This window comes from Oryzias latipes, chromosome 10 (genome assembly GCF_053564925.1).
Source record: "Oryzias latipes strain Hd-rR chromosome 10, Olatipes_Hd-rR_3.1".
NCBI lineage: Eukaryota > Metazoa > Chordata > Actinopteri > Beloniformes > Adrianichthyidae > Oryzias > Oryzias latipes.
The window spans coordinates 7,955,966-7,962,124 of record NC_136246.1 but is presented as its reverse complement, the minus strand read 5'-3'; positions in this window follow the sequence as shown (position 1 = coordinate 7,962,124).

Sequence of the window (6,159 nt, the reverse complement as noted above, 5' to 3'; positions counted from 1 at the left end):
AATGAAAGCCTACCCCTCAATTACATTGGCAATAAAGCTGGGGCGAGGCCAAGCATATAAATATCCAGTCCTCCCTCCATTAAAAAAAAGATGAAATTACTGCACTAAGAAATGTGTCGTCAAGAAACAAATTGGCAGTACATCACTCTAAACACTCATCTTCTATTAGTTTCAGGTGTTTGTTAAAAACATTTCAAAAATACAATTTTGATGCAAAGTGTTGGTTTCATAAAGAACATACAGACACGTGACAAAATTAAATATTTTAAATAAAAAGTCTTATAGACATATGTCTTGTTGACTATTTAATGCACCATCAAACTGTTTAGAGTTTACATCTCTTTTTATTCCTACTTAAAGACCCACTCAGATCATCTTTTGATCTATTGTAAAATAGTTTCTAGTGGTCTTTTAACTATAATTATGCAGCTTTTAGCCAAAATCATGTGTCGTTTTCAGCAAATTTACCTCTAAGTTGTCGGTAGGACTGTTGATGGGGAATGAGCGAGATTCGCAAATGTCCCATCCTCCCATTGTTTACACTCTCCCCCACTGGCTTACAGCCCCTTACAACCCCAAGCTGGCAACAAAAATGCCGAGCAACATTGGAGCTATGTAGCTGTAAAGTTTTGAGCAAGATTTCAGCTCAGAAGAGGAAAACAAATATGTACATGGATCTATTTATCTGCAAGTGAATGCATCAGAATGGAGCGGACCAGGGAGTTTGTGGCCATTTAATTGTAGTTTATACGTAAGAACTAAAAGCTTTCTCTAACTGCCTTTGTGCATCTCCTCCTGATTTACCACAAGAACACTAAGGAAAACAACTTTAATCTAAATTTTCTTTATATGTGTCTTTCATCATCACAAAAACATGTTAAAAATACTAAAAAATCATAATTTTCATTGGAGTGGGTCTTTAAGGACATCTTGAGTATAGAAATTATGCATGAAATTTATTCTTCTAAGTGTACTTGACTCTTTAGCCATTTTTTGTTTGCTCCAAAAAATATTTAAAACCACTGAAATGTTTCATCAGGAGTTAAGGACGTCAGCATGCAACTGCAGTATTAGTGGCACGTGTTTTTCCATGAGACATGCAGAGATGGCTGATACACCCACCCACACTGCACTGCTATATGCGTCAAATTAAAACCATCTAATTACTTTGGGAAGTTGCAGTGAAACTTTTTCTTGAACACAAGTTGTTAGTGAACAGCAAGTGGGTAACTATCTTGAACAGCAAGTGGGTAAAAGCACTTTCATTGAAAAAAACTCCACTCACCTTACATGTTTTGACAGAATATTGGCTTACTCTTGGAAGCCAAGAGTTTGACACAGTGGATGAAATACACAAATATAGAGAAAGTCTCAGTGTTTGTTTCCCACCTAGTGGGATCATGTCAGTCAGAAACCAAATATTGAATGTCTAGTCAATGTGTGAACTACGTCTACTATTTGGAAGTCTAGCCATGACTTTAGTGTGTTGTAGTCCTTAGTTGAACATTTGAATGTCGGATATTGGGCTAAATTTTTTTAAATTAGCTTCCAACCTGTCAAAAAACACAAATTATTACATTAAACACTATTTATGTATTGAATACACAATATTTTTCTCTTTCATGTTATGCTTCCAGTGGTTTTTTTAAAACAAACTTAGCTGTGTGGAAACTAATCATTATGATTGGAAACAGCGTGTGATCGTCTTCCAGCCTTCAGTCTTATTTCTGTGCTGCAGACACTCTGCAGTTCTCAACAGTCTTCAGCTACAGACTGGTTTCAAAATAATTAACACAGAAAGTGAAAAAAATTACACACACACACACACACAAAATGTGTGCTGCAACTATCCCACCTACCCAGGGGATTCAGAGGGTGAGAGGCATTGTGGGAATTCACTTCCCACAATGCACTATTTTCAATGATAATTAAAGGAAGGAAAGAACACCATAAAAAAATCTACATTTATTACGGTGTTCTTTCCTTCCTTTAACATTGCACCCGTGTGGGTGCACAAGATCAAGGCAGAACCCACCCTGAGGTTTACATTTTTGTGCAATTTATGCATATTTGTGCTCATACTGTAACTGTGTGGTAGTGGATGTATATCAAAAAAGGTAGTGGTGGAAATTCCAAACACTTTCAATTCATACAGTCATTCCGTTGGATTCGGCCCTGTTGGGTTTATATCAGCCTGCGTTCCTTTTTTCTTATGTAAGATCCAATCTTTTGTAGTTTGGTTGTAGTTTCACTTCCTGTCTGCGTTCAGATGGCTTTATGTGAATCCCACAAACTTCATGTTACCAAAAACAGTACAAGAGTCCCAGTTCATTCAACAGACTAAACAAACCCATGTTGTTAGCATAATGCCATTGTCAACCCTGCAGATCAGTGGTCCCCAGTTAGTACAACAAAAAAACATGACCTAATTTTTGAAAAACTACTGGGTTCTCTCCACCACATCTGACTCAATCTTGATGCACATCAAGTCGTTCAGTCACGTGTTGAAAATCCATCTGCTACTTTCTTAAAGCCACACGATAGCCCAAAGCAATGTTCACTGCATGCTCACAGAATCACCCACTGCTCGCACATTAAAATACGTGCAGAATAAAATACAAATTAAAATATGTGCAGTGCACAAAAAAAATTCCATACTACTTACATACACAATTATACTATTTACATTAAAAACAAAGTTTAAAAACTTAAATTCAGTAGAGATATTGCTTTTACTTATGAACTGAATGAACATTAAGATGAACAATGGGAATGGACTCAGAATCGGCTGGGAACCGTTCTTGATGTCCTTTTTTTCGTTCCTCCCCTGAGTTTCATATATTCACATAAATGCTTAAACAAGCCCATCCTTCTTACTTCAGCTGCAAATATAACATGAGCTGTGCACACCCAATTTACGTGTGTACCTTGCAAAAAAGTGACAGTGGTGCTCAGGGGACACTCCTGCAATGGACTACCACCTCACTACCCCCAAATGTGCTAGGGTGGTTGCTGACTGATGTCAAAAGTCACAAACCTCTGTGAAAGCCGTGCTGCGTGTAATATTGCGACTGCCGCCATCCGAATGCAAGTGCCACCGTGTGGCCACTGCGCCGCCACCTGCTGAATCAGCTGAAAAAAATGGTATGTAGGTCGCCATACTGTGGCATTTTGTCATTTGTAACTCTAGTTGATGTGATCCTAATTTATCACTTTTCACAGATAAAATTACAAAGTGCTTTACTAAAAGAAATAGGAGGGCTAAACAAATCAAATAAACAACATGATTGATTAAAAAAAACAAAAAAAAATGATAAAGCAACATTTACGCATGGCATTTAACAAAACACCAACCAACTGAACTAAAAACTGTATTAAATAAACAACTTGTGTTTTTAAGACTCTATGGAGTTGATCTGGCCCAGATACTGGAGGAGGACATTCCATAAGAGAGATACCTCCTGATTTTGTAGAGGCTTTTTGGCACTGACATGAGGTTTTGACCTGAAGATATTAGACAGCGAAATGAGATAAAAGGGCTTAAAAGGTCACTAATGTACTGTACTCAGATAACTGCCCCTGAAAAGCTCTAAAATCTTTGCTAAGATTTTAAAATCCATATTTAATTTCACAGGCAGCCAGTGCAGATTAAGCAGGACAGAAGTGATGCTGGCCTTTCTGCCAGTTCCAGCTAAAAGCCTTGCTTTGAACCTGCTGAAGCTGAGTTAAGGGACGATTCTTGAAACAGAAAAAAAAGAAAGACAAAGCTCATCCATTGAACTAAGCTTGTGGATCCCAATCCTTCCTAGATATCATAATTTTTATTTTAGAAATATTTTTAAATGAACAAAGCGGTTTTCAGATGCTGTTAATAACCTTCCAATGACAATGAGGTGTCAAGCAGCATCCCAAGGTTTCTAGACTTGACAGTGGTGACTTCCATTGTGTGCTTCTGTTTTGTAGAGCAGCACAAAGCTAAAATTGAAATGGCACTTATATAGTGCTTTTCTACCTTCCTTGAAGGCCCAAAGCACTTTACAGTCACAGTCCCATTCAATCACGCATAGGCTGACACTCTGCTGCCTTACACTGGCATCAACCTCTAAACACCAGGAGCAATGTGGGGTTAAGGAGAACTAAGGACACTTGGACACATGATTGGGCAAGGCGGCAATGGAGCCTACGATCATCCGATCAGAGGTCGACCGCTTGTCAACCGCTGCAACACAGCCGCCCAATAATTAGCCAACTACATCATTCAGTGTCTTTTAGGTCAGGCAATAGCTACTTTTCTTACTGAAATGTTGGAAACCCTGTTTTACTGTAAATACCTAGAGGTGACCATTTTTCTATTCTAGAAAAACAATTCGGTAGACTGGGTAGTTTTTGGATGTCGTAAAGAAATCATAATACTAAACCACTGTCTGCAAACTGGAGAGTAAACACCTTTCCAAGAGGAGTTCCATTAAGCAAATAAAGGAGGAGCTCAGACAGAGCCCTGAGGGACAGCATAAGCCAATTCTCTTAGTTTTGATATTCCTAATGTTATACTAAACGTTCTACCTGTTTGAAATGAAATGAACAAATGTAATGACAGACAGACAAACCAAAAAGAGAAAAGGAACACTCATTCACAAGCTCATGATCAACCCTATAAAACCGCTGTTAAATCTGGTAGCTTAAACATAATTTATCATAGTATTCAATAGCCATCCGACTGGACCAGGAATGCTGGGGGGGAAATAGGTGGACCAAAGACTGGTCTGAAGAATGAAAGAATGAAAATTTTAAGACCAAAATAAACGCACACACACCGACACACACACACACAAAACTGTTGCAGTCAGGCATTGCATGTGGCTGGATTTCAGATGCTGGCGGTGAGACAAATTAAAAATATTGTAAAATGAGAACAACTGGTTAAGAAGATAAGTTAGCTGGTTTTTACCATTTTGTTTAACAAGGACATTAGCTATTTAACAAGCAGTCTGTGGACCTCCAGCTTTGTTGTTTTTCATAAGGGCTCTGCTCTCCGACAAAGTCTCCTAAAACAGCAAATCACATAATTTATGACCTCATCCGGGGAGAACTCTTTTAGAAAAAGTTAACATTGTCCCTGACAAAAACCAGTGTGTTTATGATTGACAGAACATAAGTACAAAAAGTATAAAAACTCAGATTTCAGATATTTCCATAAGACAAAAGAGGGTGGTGATAAAGTAAAAGCCACATAAAGTAAAAGCTCCCGCAGTGATCACTCACATGGCTCTCTTTCACACATGGATCATTAATTCTCAAACCAAAAGAAAACACATCAAAGGCGTGTCCCTTCAAGAGTGGAACCAGAAACATGCTTCACAAAAACAAAAAAATCAGTCAGGAAAAATGGTCCCAAAGGAATATGAAAGAGCAGTTCTTAACATGTAAGGGATAATGCGACGAGGTGTGCATCATTAAAATTAACCGATGATGCCGAAGCCTTAACCGTCTGACGTGAAGCTTCTGTGAAGTTTGTTAAATTGTAATAATGCACACCTCGTCAAGCATTATCCCACCTATACCATGATCACTTACAAAAGAAAGAATATTTAATTAGTGGTTTATTCTTGTTTTTTAGGTTTAAATTGCTTTTCACAAAAAGTATACTATTTGATGGTGCAATGTGTTGTCATGGTAACGGCTACAAAACCTGCACCAAACTTGCACTTAGGTGGTGAAGGAAAGCGGTATCATGATAAATTAAACAAAGCATCAGCTCAGTTTAGTTGCCATGGTCCACACCCTGCAGCCAATCATGCCCAACAAGGTGTCCATTATCAGTAATTAACGGACGACGTGGAAGCCTGAACTGTTCAATGTGAAGTGGAGGAGGGTTTCCTCTGTAAACTCTGTTAATTTCTGATAATGCACACTTTACAGGGCAATATCCTGCTTATACCATGGTCCCATGGGCATTATCACTGTGGTATATGTAAGGGTTAATGGCGGATGAAGCATGCATTATCAATGATTAACGCACACCGTGGAAGCCTGAACCGTCCTCCGTGAAGGCCATTAATCCGCTTATACCATGGTCACTTACAAAAGCAATAAATATTAACCAGTTTTTAGTCCTTGATTCTTGTTTTTTTTTCCGATTTGGATCGCTTTTTCACAAAA